The sequence below is a fragment of the Triturus cristatus genome, chromosome 3_1, assembly GCF_964204655.1.
Source record: "Triturus cristatus chromosome 3_1, aTriCri1.1, whole genome shotgun sequence".
Classification (NCBI taxonomy): domain Eukaryota; kingdom Metazoa; phylum Chordata; class Amphibia; order Caudata; family Salamandridae; genus Triturus; species Triturus cristatus.
Genome location: NC_140583.1, coordinates 258869841 through 258888757, shown reverse-complemented (window position 1 = coordinate 258888757; position 18917 = coordinate 258869841).

Sequence of the window (18917 nt, the reverse complement as noted above, 5' to 3'; positions counted from 1 at the left end):
TCAACCATCCTCGATTGCTATAATATGCGGATAGATAGCAAATAGGTGTTAGCCATGAAGAATTTCATACGATCTGATTCTTTCGTTGGTTCCTTTCCGGGTCTCCGGGATGTCCAACTACATTGCCAATCATTCAAGAGATATTTTGTAGTCCTACGTCACGTTGAACGCTAATCATGCCGCACACTGTTCACGTGAATGCAGAACAGACAAGCAATTACTGAGCAACGCTGTAACATAAATACCGGTGCCTCACAGCCCCATTTTACAGAAAGCTGGGAGACACGGAGGGCAATTCAGGCTAATAGCCGGGGCTACACCCTTGATGAAGTAAGTGGCACGACCGGATTTAGCTAGTCCGGTGGCGGGGTGTCGCACCCAATCTAAGAGGTAAGATCACCTATGACCCTCTGGCTCTAATACCTGCCACTCTGCTTACTCCCACAACTTTTTGCCCTTAGTGTGTGACTACAGTGCACCCCTTCCCTGCTCCTCAGGCACTTGATACCCAGTAATTGTGGGTGAGTATTTCTGTACGCATTCACCTGCTTTATAATTATTATTTTATGTTGCGCAGAGAACTTAATATAAATGTATGATTTTAAGATTTGATGGTGATCACTTTAGCTTGGGAGTTTGGAACCTATTTACCTCCCATAATATGCATGAAAATGATACACTGAAATGATATCGCTAGGGCAACAAATATATTGCTCCATAACAGAAGAACCACATAATCTGCGTGGCTGAATGATAGAGTGATGAGAAGGACTACACGTTTATCATCTCTAATAAGTAAATGCACAATGAATTTGAATGACTGTCTCACGTAGATACGTTTTAAACTCGCACGCAGTGTGATATGCATGCCTCCTGAATTTTCATTCTGCAAGAATGCCATATGTATGCTTTACATAATACCTGCCTTGAATATTTTCTCGTACAGACCACTGACGGGCAAGTATTAGCACTGCCCCTTTACAAGTGCGTGGCACCATTCTGCCAGCTGTTAATTTGACCTACAAACCAGGGAGGTACTGAACTGATACCCTGATTAAAGCCCCGGACCTCTTTGGGCCTTAGAGTAGAGCTGAAACATGTTGGTCCAAATATAGGGTCATAGGACCATAGCAATCCGGATTACCCACGAGCTCTTGTTTTAGTCTCCCCACCATCTCAATGAATAAAGGGATACCTAGGACAAGGTGAGGAATTGCGATTCTCATATTAACATGACTAGAGAATCTAGATTTCATTAAAGACACGGAGGCTATCATTATGCATTAATCCTTTAATGCAGTCACAAGCAGCCGCACTACATCATAAAGACAAAACCGTTCTAGAATGCAGTGAGCAGAAGCAATAAAAGGCATGAGAGACAAACAGACTGCCTCTTTTAAATGAAGCAAAACAGCGGAAGTCCAAAGAAGAAATCGAACTTGAACTTGAGACTGAAGAAGGAGAGACGTCTGAACCTGGAGGAATGAAGCAGGACATCATGTGGAGCGGTCTGAAAAGAAAGATGAAATGTAAATACGCTAAGAGGAAGATGTAAAGAATTACAATCAGATGAAAAGAATTACAAGCACATGTATATACAAATAAGCCAAATTCTATTAAAACAGTTCAAAAGTTACTCCATCCAAGGGTGGGACGGGACGGATAATGATAGCCTCTGTGTCTTTAATGAAATCTAGATTCTCTAGTCATGTTAATATGAGAATCGCAATTTCATTACAAGACCGGAGGCTACATTATGCATGTTGGTTGCCCTGAAGGACACATCAGACATGTGCTCGATAGGTTTACAGTAGTGGTTGGCGAAAGTAGAAGCGTTTGACCAATCAGCCACTTTAAGGATATCATTCAACTTACCATCAAACCAGAATGATTTGCTTGCCATGGCACCTCTGAGAGAGTGTGCTTGGAATCTAGAAAGGTCAATACCAGCTAGCTTCATAACTGACTTGACCCATCTAGCAATAGACGAGGAAGAAACAGGTTTAAAAGGCTTAACAAAAGAGATAAGGAGTTGATTAGCATCTAAAGGGCGAAGGTCTTTAAATTTTAGATCATACTCTTTCATACAGTCTACAACACACAGTCTCTTGCAGAGATCAAAACAAGGATAGAAAATAGAGTCTGACATGGTTTTAGTCCTTCTAAATATATCAAATTTAACTCCAAACATATCATATTGTCTATAAGAAATATCTAGGCATTTGACATCAGAGACTCTACGACAAGAAATTAAACATAAAAGAGTAGCAAGTTTGAGCGAAAGGCATTTCCTGTTAAGAAAAGCATTATCAGGCCAAGCAGAGAAAAGGTCAATGATAGCTTTAACATCCCAAATAGTCTGGTATTTAGGTTTAGGTGGTCTTTTGAGTCTAATGCTTTTCATAACTCTACAAATAATAACATTTTTACCTACCGTCTTATTGTTGACAAGGGAGTGTCGAGCGGAAATTGCTGATCTGTAGCAATTGATAGATCTATAAGATAATCCTCTATCGAATTGTTCGACAAGAAAATTAACTATATTGACGATAGGAGCCTCCACGGGATCCAGGTTCCTCTCCATGCACCAACAAACCCATCTTTTCCAGATGTTATTGTATCTATAGTGCGTTCCAGGTGCCCATGATTCACCGAGGAGAGTGAGAGCTGATGACGAAAGTCCAGACAATTCGTTAGATTGCCTGACACTTTCCAAGCAAGAAGGTTCAAAGTCCCTGAGGAGACTAGGTGATGATCTTCTCCGTCTGCGTTGGAAACCAGTCACTTGCTCGCTGGAATGAGAAAGGGGATGTCGCAGGACAGTTCCAGAGCCGTCGGGAACCATGCCTGAGATGGCCAAAAGGGGGTTATCAGCACCAAGGAGCATTGGTCTTTTCTGACCTTCTGTAGGACCCTTTGGATCATAGCAAACGGAGGGAAGGCATAGGCCTGAAGATTGGTCCAGCATTGGAGGAAGACATTCACAGCCAGAGCGCCTGGGTCCGGCATCCAGCTGAAATATTGCGTAAGTTGGAAAGTTAATCTGCTGGCAAACAGGTCCACGTCCAGTGGACCCCAAAAATGAAATAGAACATTGAAAACATTCGAGTTGAGTTTCCAATCGGTGAGGTCTGAAAGCAATCTTGAATTCCAATCCGCAGAAAGGTTTGACTACCCGGGAAAGTATTCTGCCTTCAGAGAGATCTTGTGTTCTAAGCAAAACATCCAAAGTTTCTTGGCTAAACAGGATAGGTCTTCAGATTTGGTACCACCAAGGCGGTTGATATAAGAGACTGCGGAGATGTTGTCCATCTTCAGAAGAACAGATCTCCCATGGAGTGAGTGTTTGAAGCTCATAAGCGCGTACAGACCTGCAGTCAGTTCTAAGAAATATATGTGATTGGAAGATTCCGCGAGAGACCAAGCGCCACCAGTGTTCTGGTCGAGAAGGCGAGCACCCCAACCATGGAGGCTGGCATCTGATTCCAGAACAAATTCCGGAGCAGATCCGAAGATAGCTTTCCCATTCCAGGCGTCCAAGTTCTCCAGCCACCATGAAAGTTCTGATCTGGCTTCCTGGTCTAGGGTCACCAGATCTCCATACCAGAGACCAGACCTGAGAGCCTTCCAATTTTTAATCTCTAGTTAAGCCCCCAGGTCACTCTTCTAATAAGTGCTCCCTGAAATACAGTTAAGCCCACCCTGACACTACTAGAGTGTGTGAGGTTTATATTTAAAAAAGGATTTTTTCCCATCCCCGTACAAGCCATTAGGAGCAAGCATACCCACGTGGGGTGACCTAACCCTACCCCGTGTCCCGTGCATCATATATTACGACCCCCATGACCCTTGGTGGCATAGTTTTTGGTTGAATTGATTTAGCGTGGAAGAACATATCCCTCCACCCCCTTTGCATTCAAAGGGCCCTCTCAACTATCCAGATCCAGCAGGGTTTTCTTGTCTTGGATCTTTTGTTTATCACGTTTGTTTACATGCCACATTTGATGGTATAGTACCATATTCATGTGAAAGTAACAGTGTTGTTAATCAAACAATACTATTACGATTTGGTGTCAATTCATGTGTTGTACACTCCTGATATCAACCATTGTTGACATATTATAGAGGAAGCACTACATGTATGCTAAAGAAAAGAACACTGGTGCATGTAAGACCTTTCGAGAACAAGGATGTCAACTATGCCACAGCAAAACATATGATTCAATGTCAGAATGCAGATTAGAGAGCAATGAGCTTTTTTGGACTGGACGCAGATGAACGTAGGGGAGATGTTAGACCTGGCACCTTGGCGTGAGTTTCCCTTCCACTTTTTGCAGATGTGCCTTTCTTTTGTTTTGTTGGTGTTAGCTGCTCAGGGCACTGTGCCACTGCTGATCAGTGCCACAGTGCAAGTGCTCCCTTTGAAAAGTGTATACATTGATTGGTGTCCATGTTTGGCTTATTTGGTTTACTATCAGCCCCTAGTAAAGTGCACCAGGAGTGCCAGGGCTTGTAAATACAAATGCTGCTGGTGGGCTTGCAGCACTGGTTGTGCCACCCACAGAAGCGGCCTAGCAAAATGTGTCTAAGGTCTGCCACTGCAGAACCTGCGCGCGGTCTGGTACTGTCGCGCTGATTGCGCAAGTGCACCTACTTGCCAGTCCCCAAACCTTCACTTAACTACATATTAGTCACCCCTCTGGTAGGCCCAAGGGCAGGGTGCATTGTAGGTATAAGGTAGGACATGCCATGATGTGTGTGGCATGTCCTAATAGTGAATTACAGCCATTTTCGTTTTTCACTATTGAAGGCTACCTGCTCTCCATAGGCCAGAATGGGCTGCTGGAATTACTACACGCTGTGATCCCAGTGGACTCAGAGAGCTGGTAGAAAGTCAAGTTTAGTATGCCTAAAATACTTCTTTTAGGAAAGTTTATTTTAATATCCTGTGTTTGTAAATACTACTTTTAGAAAGTTAGTATTTACTGACCTGGCCATTTCAGTCCGCCTCTGCTGTGTGTGTGTGTTCTGCCTAGTAACAGTGAGGAGCAGGGCTGGGGAATTCCAGGAGACAGGCTGGCTGCCAGGTGGTGGGTAGAGAGATTACACCAGGATGGGTGGGAGGAGTACACCGTGACTCTGAATAGACCTGTGCTCTGCCACCACAATGCCGGCTCCGCCCCGTGTGGAGCGGCTGATGTCTCTGGCCTGCTGCTGAAAGGAAACAGCAGAGTCACCACAACAAAGTGCTCCAAAACCGGACTGAGCCAGGCCAAGGCCCCCCTGGCGACAAAGAACAAAAGAATTGCTGTATAAAAGAGGGAGCCCTGCTCCTAAGAAAGCAGATCCTGTTTACGCCAAGAAGAACCTCTACCCGAAGAGAAGGACCTGTGAAAGCTACATGGAGGACTACTGTCTCTGACCTGAGAGACTGGCCTGTGGTGGGTGCCTTGCTGCAAGAAGGAGAGGAAAAGACTGAGAAAGACTTTTTGAATCAACTTGTGCTTTGTGAACAATCTCCAAGGGCTTGCTTGTGAACTTGCCCCCTGAACTGAGCCCCAGGACCATTGGGCTCTCTCCCCCTTCAAAAACGAGCTGCTGGACTGCCTGTGCTCGTGCCCCGCTGTTGCCGTTGCTGAGTGTGCCTTGCAACCGTTGTTTTGCCCTGAAGTGCTTCTAGTCCGTGCTTTTGCCGCCAGACCCTGCGGGCCTCCGCTGAGTAAGCCGTAGCTCGCACCACCGTGTCCTGCTGGGGCCGCCCTGCACCTGGCTCGCTCTCCCCTTCACGTCTGAGCCGCACCGCCACTGCCGACAGCCGCCACGACCTCGCAGCGCAAGTCCGAGAAGACGACCCTGTGCGGGCACCTACAAGCGTATCTCTGCACTGTCTCATTCCCCAAGGCCGCGCCGCACCTAAAGAGCCGTCCTGTACGACCCGTACCCGCCGCTAAGTGCCGCCTTCCGCCCCGGGTGAAGTAGCCTCAATCCTGAAGGAATCTCCCCCTTTTGCTGGACTTTGCCGCAGCCGGACTCTGCCGCAGCTCCTCCGGAGGTCCCGCCCCAACGCCCGCATCGCGGCGCTGCTGAGAGCCGGACCTGCCTGTGAGCTGCCGACGACCGCCCATTCGTGGCCCCGCATCGTCCCAAGTCACTGCCAGGTATTTTGTGCCCCCGCACTGGAAAGTGCGCGCCGCGGATCAGAGGGTCCGTAACACAGAGACCCGCTCTGCACAGAACCTGATACGAAGCATTACTTAAAGAGAACTCTTGATCCAAACCATTATTGTGTGCATCTAAAAACGTTATTGACGGTCTTGTACTTAAGCCTGAATAAGAATATATCTATTTTCAAAAAGTCTACATATTTTTATAAAAACCCGACTGGTGTCCCTCTGTGGTACAACTGATGTGTTTGCTGTGTGGATGCTCTCAAATGCTTAACCGTATACCGCCTGGGGATTAGCCTTGTCTGCTCGCGCCACGCAACCTTAAGGGTGAGCAGGGGTTATTCTTAGGGTAATCCTACGCCCTGACTAGAGGTGACGGTTCCCTGCTTGTCGCTGGCACTACCAACGCCAACCAGGGGTCTCCATTTCTAACAGGAGACAAAACCAAAAGATTACGACAATTAGAATATCGTTATATAATAAGACTCAAAACAAAGACACAGACTGGCCTAACCAAAAATGAGGAACTTTTTTTACATTTTTGAATCATTCTATATTAGGTAACTCACATTGACAACCATCAAGTTTAGAGATTACACAAATTATTAATCATTAAGATGATGTATTGACAAGGGGGGCGTGGCTTGGCATCCAGCAATGGAGGATGTGTGAGCTGGTGGCTCCGCACCGACCCTACAATTATCCGTCCATAAGCGATGTAACTGGCACTCTCCAGAACGTGATCGCTGTTTCAGGGAAAGGCTGCTGACCTCGTAGGGGGTGTACGACGGACAGGGGGCTGTGCTCTGCCTGAGCCCGTGGGAGCCAAACGAAAACGGGGCCCTGAAAGGAAAGCTTGCAGTGACGGACGCAGGATTGGGGGCTGGGTTGTGCAATGGGCCTGCCTACCTGCCTGGGATCCATCTTTGCTGGTGGAAGCCTACAGCCTGCAGAGGCGGAAGCCTGACCCTGGTGGGCGAAATCATACTCGCTGTGAGCCCGCGGGGATCATCATGAGAGCTGCGTCTGGCGGGGCGAACGGGCGGTTGAGCCTTGGCCTGGAGCTGAGCGAGTGCTGAGCCTAACATCAGGAAGATCACTGGCGGGAGCGGACCCGAGAGCAGGCGTTGAGAGCTGCTTTGCCCGGCTTGCTTCAGGGATCCCCCCTCCTGCCCTCCCTTGTCGAGAAGTCAGCCTTCTGCGGCGGCGAAGACAACCTCTATTGAGAGTGGTGTTGGCGGATCGGTGCATCAAGTAGGCCTGCAGAAGCCAGAGGCGCCGTAGAACTTGTGGAGCGGTCAATTATCCCCCAGACTGCGGCGTGAGGGTCGGGAGCTGATAGTGGCTTACGGCCTCGGCCTTGGACCTGGTAGACCTAGTTGGGCACAGTTGGACATACCAGGGCGCGGGTGGGGTGACTCCCACCAGAGTAAGGCCCAGCCCCACTAAATTTCCTGGACCTTGTGGCTGCGGTGATAGGGCCCGTTGCTGCATGGCACACAGGATTGTACCCCAGTGAAGATGCCTGGAGATTACGACGCAGTGCCCCTGAGCCTGCATGGCCTGAGCAGACCAGCACTGAAATCGTACAGCAGAGAAGCTCCGGGCAGAGGCATGATGATTGATGCGAAGCAGGTGAGAGCCATCTGAACCCCTACACTGGGAAAAAGCCGCAGAGGCCATAGGCCTGAGAGGCTCCACTTGACATTGCAATACAGCGCTGGTGGGCTTGGCCACAATTTGGGCGAGGCCTGACACTTGGGTTATGGGAGCCACGTGTGGAAAGGGACAGAGACTACTGCGGGGACTGTGGTGCACAGTGTGGAATCCAAATTCACTACCAATTGGGAGGGGGCCCCCCTGCGCGGGATTGTTGAAAGCAGAGCATGGGGCGCCGCATACCTACGGCTCAGAGGCAAACACCCCCTGGAGGACAAACCAAGTAGAGCCTAGGGGCATTCACAGCTACCACTGATCTGAGAGGCAAGGAGAGGCAAGTCCAGAACGAAGCCAACTGACACTGTCCCGGAACCAGAAGAAGACCTACTTTAGTGGGCCTAGAGTAATTCGGGCCGCAACAGCTTGAAGACCCCATTCAGCAACAACTGCCAAGATCCTGGAGGCAATATCAGACACAAAAGAGTAATTGCACCAAGATATAAGCTCGGTGTCGTTGGGCTGGGTGTCCTACGTGCAGAGCATCAGAAACTCAATCAAAGGGAGAAAGTAGTGGAGTAGAGTCTCTGGGAGTTGTCCCCAGCCCACCAGGTGATGGCAAAACAAGTGGCGGAATTTACAAACCGGGTCAAGACACTGGAGCGCATGGCAGAGGATAGAGAAGGGCCCAGTTGGCGGAACAATATCGCCATCCTAGGCCTGCTGGAGGGGGGGTCGAAAATGGGAACATGATGGCCTATCTGGAACCATGGCTCCGCAAAGTGGTTGCACCGCAATGGCTAACACAGTTCTACAACCTTGCCGGGCCGACCCCTAAGGCCAGTGGTGGCTAGACTCCTCCACTATCGAGACGGGGATATTTTGCTGCATAGAGCTCGATCGGACGGCCCATTTGAGGTAAATAATAGTAAAGTCTCCATCTTCCTGGATTACACCCTCGAAGTGCAGCAGAAACGTACCTTTTTCCTAGAAGTTACGAGAGTGTTGAGAACTGAAGGCCTTCAATACTCCCTCATCTTCCATGCCCGGCTTCGCGTTATAGTAGATGGTAAGACGTACTTCTGAGAAGACGCCTCAATGGTATGAGAATGGCTAGAGGGCGTATAAGACTGAAAAACCCCGGGTGGTGCGAGAGCAGGCACCGACTCGCCAGAATCGACGAACCGGAAAACGACCTAAGAGGTGACCTGCGAGAAGCATCTCAAAGAAGCCAAGTCCCTCCTAAACGGAACGAGAGAGGGTGGCGGCTCTACAAGCAGTAGCCGAGATAGTGCGGGAGGACAGATCCCCATCGGTGGCGGGATCGCGCTCTCTGAGGGGCACGGAGGGCTCGGACTCCTCCAAAGGAGACCGCCTTAACATGCCACAAGTAACCCCGAAGACTGCAGATGAGATAATATAGGTGGGGTTGTAACGGGAAGCTGGTATGGCCTGGTGCCCTTAACCCATATGGAAACGGCAGAACTACACTTGACTGAAGAGGTAAAATGATTCAGGTTGGGCTGTCATGGAGGTGGGTGCAGAACACAGACCCTCGTACTTCACGCACTCCTGCGAAACACTGAACATAGTCACGACCCCCTGAAGGACCTCACCATAGCTGGTTTGGGCCTAAATTGACTCTTGAAGATGTATGAAGGTTTTGGGCGGGTGGCCGTTGCCACACTGCTTTGGGACTGGGGAGTTGGTCCATGTTGGGATCTTTTTTTTCTTCTTGGTTTCTTTTGTGTGAGATTAAGTTTGTTTACAGTGCGGATAGCAGATTGCTTTTTCCTTCTGTTGAGTCGGTGGGGGGGCTGAGGCGCGTGGGGGGGATGGACTATCTAGCCGGAGATGCTGCCACACTACCACACACTGAAATTCCTCACGTGTAACAATAAGGGAATAGGGTCCATGTCCTAGCGCCATAATATACATAACTATCTGAAGAGACGGGGAGTATGAATAGCTCTCCTACAAGAAACGCATTTTCTCCAAAAAGAAATAGAAAGGCTGTGTAGGCGCTGGAAGTGGCAGGTCTATGCCACATCTTTCTCGGCGTACGCCCGCAGGGCGCTAATTTGAGTCAGATCAGGAGTGCCTTTTGAATTAACACGGTCCGTAATAGACAAAGAGGGCAGATATGTCTTTATCACTGGTTGGCTACCCATATAGCAGACTTGATGGTGGGCCAGGTAATAATAGGCGGCGACTTTAATGGAATGACAGACGTGGTGCTGGACCACGCCCATCCTCCTCTACCTGGGGCTCAGACCCATTGAGTGGCAGCTGGACTGATGGAATGGATGACCCATTGGGGATTAAAGGATATTTGGAGGATCCAACATGGGGAGACATGAGAATATTCCTTTAACTCCCCAGTGCATCAGCTGCATACACAACTAGATGCCTTTTGGTGTTCCCCCACCCACAGTGATTCCATTACCCATACGGAATACCTCGAATTGACCCTTTCTAACCATAGCCCACTGTTACTGACATACCGGCCACACGGACACAGACCCCCAATACCTATGTGGCGACTTAACCCTATATCCCTAGAGGACGCGCCATTTGCTGACGCCCTGCACTCCCTTGTTATCGAGTATTTTGTTGAAAATGAGGGTTCCACTTCCTTAGCATTGATAGAGTGGGAGGTGTTCAAGCTGATGGTGTGGGGTCATTGTATGGGGAAAACTGTAGGTGTGCGTAGAGATCTTTACCGGGACTTGTTGGCCAGGGAGGGAGAAATACAGGCGTTAGATAACCTCCAGAGAAGGGTTATGCAGGCTCACACGTGCCGCCAGGAAAAACCCGTGCAATACAACAAAACCTTGGAGAGACTTAGGTCCTATAATTATAGCACATACATGGGTAAAGTACAGGGAGAGGAGGGGAAAGCTGGCCGTCTGTTGGCTTGGTTAATTAGGCCGGAAACCCATGGGTCTCCAATTATGCATATACAGACCACAGCTGGCCTAACCGTACATGGCCCAGGAAAGATCAATGGCTTATTCCAAAGCTATTATAAGACTCTCTATACTGCCCCCCACACCCCTGTTCAACATGTAGCGTAGGCTAGGGAGGAGTTGGGAGGGTCTGTGACCCTGCAAGAGGTTCGGGGGCTATCACCGCTAAGGTCGGCAGGAAAACACCTGGCCCGGATGGCTTTTCAACGGAATTGTATAGGAAATATGAGGCTAAATTGGCTCCACGACTGGTGACCCTGTATGCAGAGTCACTCCAATTAGACTATTTTCCGGAAACTACACGGGACGCATTGGTGATTCCACTCACCAAGATTGCAGCCCCTGACGCTGAGGTTAAGGACCATAGGCCCCTCTCCATGCTCAATACTGATTTTAAAATACTCAGTAAGCTATTGGTGCTTAGATTACTCCTGCACATGCAGAGCCTAATTCATACTGATCAAAATGGGTTTAACCCCTCCCGTAATAACTCGTGCAACCTGCGTAGGTTGTACTCCGTGCTTTACCACCAGAGGTGCGAGCCCTTTGACAGGTTACCATTCTATCGATAGACCTTGAGAAGGCCTTTGACCATGTGGGATGGTACTACCTGCTTGCGGTTCTGAGACGATTAGATATGGTAGAAGGCTGGGTGGAATGGGTGCAACTGTGGTACTTGCGCCCCACGGCGAGGGTCAGGACTGGTAAAAACATCTCATCACAATAGCGGATAGCGAGAGGCACCTGTCATTATGCCCCCTATCACCGCTTTTATTTGCCTTGGCGATGGAACCCCTGGCCGAATTATTCCGACAGAGAAGAGAAGGTATGGGACTGGCGATAGAGGGGAGAACATATATCCTCTCTCTCTATGCGGATGACTAACTGGTTTACCTGTGTGACATCCAAAAAGGTGCAGAGACTGCCCTACAACTCCTAGAGGCCTTTAGGGATCTGTCGGGCCTGCGGGTCAATAAGCATAAAACATACTTGTTTCCAGTGGCTGGACCACTGGGGCGCCCCCCACCTACCTGCAGATCTTAATTGCGTCGAGCCTCGCGGGGTCCGGATGTGTCGAGCAATGGTTCACCTCCTGATATCACCAACACCCCGATTATACCAGTAGGCACGGGGTGTTCGAGGGATCAGGCGAGGGAAGGGTAAAAGGGAAGGAACAGCATGGGATTTGCAAGGATCTGAAAAAAAGCTACAGAATCACAGTTTGAGGGAGGAACGAAAAACAAAGGGCTACTCTCATTAAGTCTCACTAAGTGTGTTGTATACCTGTACTGACGGATGTGAGTTCCTCAAGCACCTCAAAACCTTTTGCACTTCCAGGTCGCCATCTAGAATACATAACTCAGTGAATACCGGTTCCACCACACATGCCAGCTAATCGTCACTCCTCTCCTGCAACATACACACCCACAGTTTCAATAGTCTTTACTGCCTTCTGGCTCGAAGCCAGGAATAATCCATAGACTCTCACGAGTGCCCTTCCCTAATCCCGTGTGCAAAGAATAAAGTACAAATCCAAAGTAAACAAAACAGAAGAACGACTCAGTTCCCAGACGGATTCCGTGTAGTAGGATGTTCAGGTCACACCCACTCCACGTCACTGGTAATTAGTCCCGAATCGCCGAAATCAGAAACTGTAGTACTTTCCCGGATAGTTTATTCCAGGGTGCCAAGGTGTGGTTGGAATCACCACATTTCTCTGTCTACAAAGGGTTCAGAAGCAACCCTACACGGCAACGCGTGGAGGACTCCCACCGCGTTCCGCAATGTGCCCCTCAACCGCCCTTGCTCGTTCCTTCACGAGCGGTGCACAAGTGTAGCCCCAAACCCCGGAAACGGTAAGGCGCAGCTCCCACAATTACGCCGCTGCCTTCCGCTCAAGGAGAATAGGCAAATATTCCCACAGTCGCCCGCTTCCCCACCCACAAGTAGCGAAGTCCAGCGACGAGGTCAGCTCCCTCTCTGCAGCAAGATTCCCGGCCAGAAACGAAGCAACGGCTTTCAGGTACGCTGGGGTAACTCCTCTCGCTCAGCCGAGCGAGAACAGCTACGTCGGGAAACGGAATTACGCACGCCGATGCCCGCGCGCTGGCGTCTGAAGTACTGCCCGCGGGCTTCTGGGAAATGTAGTTCGGGCAACGTAGGCGCCGCTACGCTGGAATCCTGACAAATTGGGCATCAGACACATTCAAATACCTTGGTATCCAGGTTTTTCATTCACTGGCGGATCTAAGAGATGGTAACCTGGACAGAGTGCTTAGATCCCTTAGGTCTAGCGTCCTGTTTTGGTGCACACTGCGACTTCCCATAATTGCTAGAATCTCTCTGGCTAAAATGGTCATGTTACCCCGCCTGCTATACTATTTTGCCAACCTGCTGGTACTCATGCCCGCGAGATGGTTCCATGGCCTGGACTCCCTGACGAGAGACTTAATCTGGGGAGATGGGAGACGTAGTGTCGCTTCAAACTTTGAGACGTTCCATAGCAGAGAGAGGCCTGGAGGTGCCAGATTTTGAGCTCTATCAACTAGCTGTCCAGCTGCAATGGGCCCAATGGCTGGAAGGAGTGAATGCTGAGGGAACCTTTCTAATGGAGCCCAGCCAAAGTCCCAGGCTACTGCTGGCAAAACTCTTGGATCATACAACGAAGGTTCCCTATAACTCGATACTACAGCGCGAAGACACTGCATAAACAAAATACCCGACACCCCCCGAAATACTCTCCGGAATTGCCTCTGGCGGGACTGCCACACGAGAACCACATACGATTACTACCGCGGAAGAGATGACACCCTGAGCAGAGGTGGGACTTGGAATGTGGGGGACTGCTACCAACTTTACACAAAGTTGCGGAACTAGTGGAAGGATGCGGTTTACCACCAGGCCAGTTCTTTATGTATGAGGTACTGCAGCGAGCATTTGGGCAGCTATGGGGCCTGAACAGAGAGGGACCGGAAACACACGGAATGTTACCTTGGGTACAGAGAGACACCAAATCAAGTGGTTTTATGCATCCCTGCATGAGGCCTCCCTTGCCCCCCTACTGAAGCTGCAGGGGTAATGGGAGAGACACTTGAGAAAGGAACTGACTGATAAGGAATGGAGCAGAGTCCTAGAGTCCCCTAAGAGAGTCTCAGAACACACAATTGAAGTATATTCAATTTAACTACGTGCACATGACTTATTTGACCCCACATATGATCTTTGTTACCTTCGAGGGGAGCTAAGGAGATGTCCGAGATGTGCTCAGGAAGACGCAGACTTTCTGCACATGGCTTGGGATTACGGTATCATACAAATCTTTTAGCGTGAAGTACTCTCTAAAATCAATAAAACCCTTGGGCATACACTTGGCCATACTGCAGAGATCTGTTTACTGGGGCTCTTACCCAGACCGCCTAAACGTAAGATGGGAAACAGGTTTGTTGACCTGGCGCTTGTGCTCACCAAAAGGCCTATAGAGATAATATGGAAATCCTCTCTGGGGCCGCAGCTGAATGTTTGGGAGAAGATGGGGACTGCTTGGGCTGGGGCCGAAGAGAGAGCACTGGGTAGGGAAGAGTTGAGGGGGCTGCGACAACTCCAAATAGCGGAACAATGGAAAGAAACATTACACGCCTGAGAATACCCGAGCCCTCCGAGTAGTGTGACTAAAGAAGGCAAATCCTCCCAGGGCTAGAACAGAGAGAAAACAAAAGGGTCTTAAGTAGAGTGCCCCCCCACACACTATGAGTGTCGTGGATCCGCAGCTGCATATTGGTCCGCACTCATTAAGCAACGTAGTTAGATGTTTTATCATTAATTATCTTTTTGGCAATTTTTTCATAATATATGATTCTTGGATGGCGGCGATACTTCCTGCCCAGACTTAGTTACCCCGACATGCTAGGGAAACACATTATGCTAAAGGAGGGACAGACATAGTAAAATATATTTGAATCCTAGTCCATGTAATGGGCGACAGGAGCTGCACTGATTGATATGTACCATAACTGTTATACCCTCCTTCCGAATGTTAATCGGGGACCAATGTTGCTATGCGATACAACCAACTTTTGTAATACCTCAATGTAAGACAGCTATTATGACATATGTTTTATGAATATTATGCGATGAAGAATGTATAAAGAAATGGCAATAAAGATAAGTTTTAAAAAAAAGAGATGGTGTACCAACCACTGGTACTATATCAATATCTATAATATGCTAACAATGGTTGAGATCAGGAGTGTACAAAACATGAATTGACACCAAATCTTAATAATATTGTTTGATTAAGAACACTGTTACTTTTACATGAATATGGTACTATACCAACAAATGTGGTATGTAAACAAACTCCTAGTACTAACTAAAAGTCATAACAAGCGTAACCTATAACATGGTAAATTTTGTTTCCATCAAACGTTGAATTGTGTAAACCAGCTGATAACTGTGTAATTTTTTTTTTTAACTACAACTCCCATCATGCCTCATAATGGGCTTATGTTGGAGAGGGATTATATATAGAATGAGAAGAAGGACTCACCTACCAGGAAAAAGACAGTGAGGTTGAAACGTGTTGGTGGAGTAGGGTCGTTCACCATTAAAGATGAATAACTAAGGATTTACTCAGTGCGGCATCCTTGTGTACAAAGTAGACCTTGGGCTCTAAGGTTCAGCCCGTCGCCGGCACACGCAGTGGAGCGCACACAGATTGAACCTGATTGCGAAAATATAAATATATATATGTTCACATGACATGTTGCTCGCCAATTCCTCTGGTCTCCACGCAGCGGGTGCAGCAGCCGCAAGGGCGAACTTGCGTAATATGGAACAGACTCAGTTCAAGAACGCGGCGCATTCTCAAACTGAGTCATTTGCATATATATAGTCTGTTGCATATATATATTCACTGAAAAACCATAGGTTTCATACATGTTATAGTTAGCTGTACATTTCACTCGTAAAAAAACAATGAAATTCCCCCGTTATAGTTAGTGCAGGCAACTATAACTCACGCGACCGCAATCCTCTGCTGATGCTAATACTGTATTTAGACACTTATTTGCCCCTGTCTTCTTCCATTAAATTTTAGCTATACATATATTACAAATATTTTTTTTTCATAAAGACACATATGTCATCAGCAGAAGATTGCGGTCGCGTGAGTTATAGTTGCCTGCACTAACTATAACGGGGGAATTTCATTGGTTTTTTACGAGTGAAATGTACAGCTAACAATAACATGTATGAAACCTATGGTTTTTTCAGTGAATTTGCAAGGTTTTTTAAATGCTAATTCCTAACTATAACGTGTGTGAAACCTATAGTTTTTTCAGTGAATTTGTACGGTTTTTTAAATGCTAAGTTACTTTACGCCATTCGTGGCGTGCGCGCCCAGTTAACGCAGTTCGTTCCGTGCGCGCACGGTGCGCTTCGCGCACCGTGCGCGCACAGTGAGCACGCGGTGCGCTTCGCGCACCGCGCGCCCACTTTACGCAGTTAGTGCCGTGCACGCACGGTGGTCACGCGGTGCGCTGCGCGCACCGCGTGCCCACGTTATGCGGGATGGGCCATGTACGCACGATGCGCTTCGCGCACCGTGCGCACATGGGGGACATATTATGCGCATCTTTGTGAAATGTATTTTTTGTTAATTTCATAGTTGTGATAGGCCATGCACAAATGGTGCCCTGCGGGCACCATTTGCACCCAGGATGGGGAGAATGTGGATAATTTAAAAAAAAAAAAAAATTTACCGTGCGCGTACGGTAAAAGTAATCGGCGAATTTCCGAAAAAAAAATAATATTTTTTTGGGGCTTGGGGGTTGTTTGGGGACCCCTATATCAATCCTGGGTGGTTAGGATCTCAAGAAACTGCCTCTTTACACATTTTTGGGCTTCGTTTTTGCTGCCCAACTCAGAGAGCGAGAGAGAAAATGGCGGCCGCCGCTTCCTGGTTTCGACCGATTCGAATGTTTACTAAGATCTAACAGCCAATCAGAATCGCGCTCGCGCACGCCACCGTACGCGCACCGTAAGCGCACCGTAAGCGCACCGTAAGCTGGCTCAGATATATATATTGGTTTAAAGGCTATTTTCTCAGAATCTACTGAACAGATTTACACCAAACCTACAAAAGGCACTTCCTTGACCTGAGGACTACCTCTCTGCCAAATTTCAAGTAATTCTGTTCAGCCGTTCGGGCTGTAGCTGTGTCTAAAGGTCCTATGGAAAAATGCATGGGAAAAACGCGTTTTGGGACCCCCCTTTTATCTCAGCCCCCGCTTGACGAATCCCCCCGAGACTTTCAGGGTAGGAGCAGAGCGTAGCGCCCCACCTATTTTGAAAAATTCGCGAGGATTCGTCGACCGGCGCCAAAGTTATTCAAATTAGAATGTTGCGGATTTCCTATGGAAACGTGGTCCTAACTATAACTACCTACTGGCGACCGCCAGTAGGTAATATATACACATATATATCTTTTTTGAAAAGGACAGTAAAAGGATTCAATCTGACTTCGGGGGCAGGGAGTTCTAAATCCTGTGGGCGATTCCTGAGAAAGCTTGATTGTAGGTTTTGCTTTTCTTGAATTTTTGTGGTTTGAGCAGAAGTGTGCTAGCACTTCTAGAGGCTCTTGATCCACCTGAGAGTTACAGTTTTTGGGCGAGGTACATCCGGGTATTGAAGTGAATGGCTTTATGTGCCATGCATGCGATTTTTAGTTGTATCCAAGCTTCATAAGTGAGCCAGTTCAGGGAAATAAGATCTGGTGAGATATGGTTGTAACTCTTGGTGCCTGTAAGGAGCCTAGCAGCAGAATTGAGAGCAGCCCTGAGAGGAGCAGTCTTCGATCTTGGAAGGCTCCCATAGTCCAGCTTTGAGATCATTAAGGCTTCTACTGCAATCTTTAGGTCATGTGAAGGGAGAAAAGGTTTTATTTTCCTTAAGATGCTGAGCTGTAAGTTCGCTCCTTTGGTGAGGTTACTAATGTGCTTCTGCATGTTCAGTGTCCTGTCTAGCAATATTCCCAAAGAGGTTGCTGAATCAAGGTGTGTGGCATACAGTTAAGAGCGGTTAGCTGATTCATCCATTGTTCGATGATTGGAGATTGTTTGTGCTGTGCAATTAGGAGGAATTCCGTTTTAAGAGCGTTGAGCTTCAAGTGGTTATGTGTCAACAATCTTTGTGTTTCCAGTAGGACTGAGTTGAGGGACCTGATGTCATCAAGGGAGGCGATCTTCAGGTAAAGTTGGGTATCATCCGCATCCATGTGATAGTGAATGCTAGATGATTTCAGGATAACAGTTAAAGGCTCCATGAACAGGTTGAAGAGCGTGGATGAGAGCGTAGATCCTTGAGGAACCCCCAGCGTGACCGGAGAGGTATGAGATAGGGACTGGCTCACCTTGAATCTTTGGGTTCTGTTGTGGAAGAATGAGGAGAACCAGTTTAGCACAGGCCCAGATAACCCCATCCTATGCGCCAGGAGGTCAATTAGGTTATCATGTTTAAAAGTATCAAATGCTGACGAAAGGTCAAGGAGGATCAGTAGGCATATATATACACTGTTCCTTTCCGTGGATAAAGAAAGTTCCAAAACTCAATGCGATGTTTTCAAATATGTATTCCTAGGGTAAACTGGTCACAACACCGGTCTCTCAGGACGCGTTTCGGCTTATGCCTTCATCAACATTAGAAAATGCCATTTTAGTAATGGTATTTATACTTCCATACACATTCAAGGGCATGACTTTTCAATGTAAAGAGAAGAGTTTTATGCATGGTTTAGCAATAATGTCACCATAGTATCCAGCCCCAGTGGGCTAATCGCCCTCATTTTCATTAAATTAAGGCATACATATTTCTGCAGTTTTTTATTGCGCATACTGGCTGTCCGTGCAAGGAGGTGTTGAATAATTTTGAAAAAAGTGTAACAAGGTCTTTGTTGTGATTACAAAAACAAAAAAATACAGTAAATAGGAAATTTCTTAAAATAAGCGTGAGACCATTCTTTAAAGTATGGTACAGAATACAGTACACAGTTTTGCAGTAATGTACCTGTTATGTAAGATTAAAAAGAGATCAAGGCGTTATCGGTTATATTCCAAAGTCTCATTAAAAA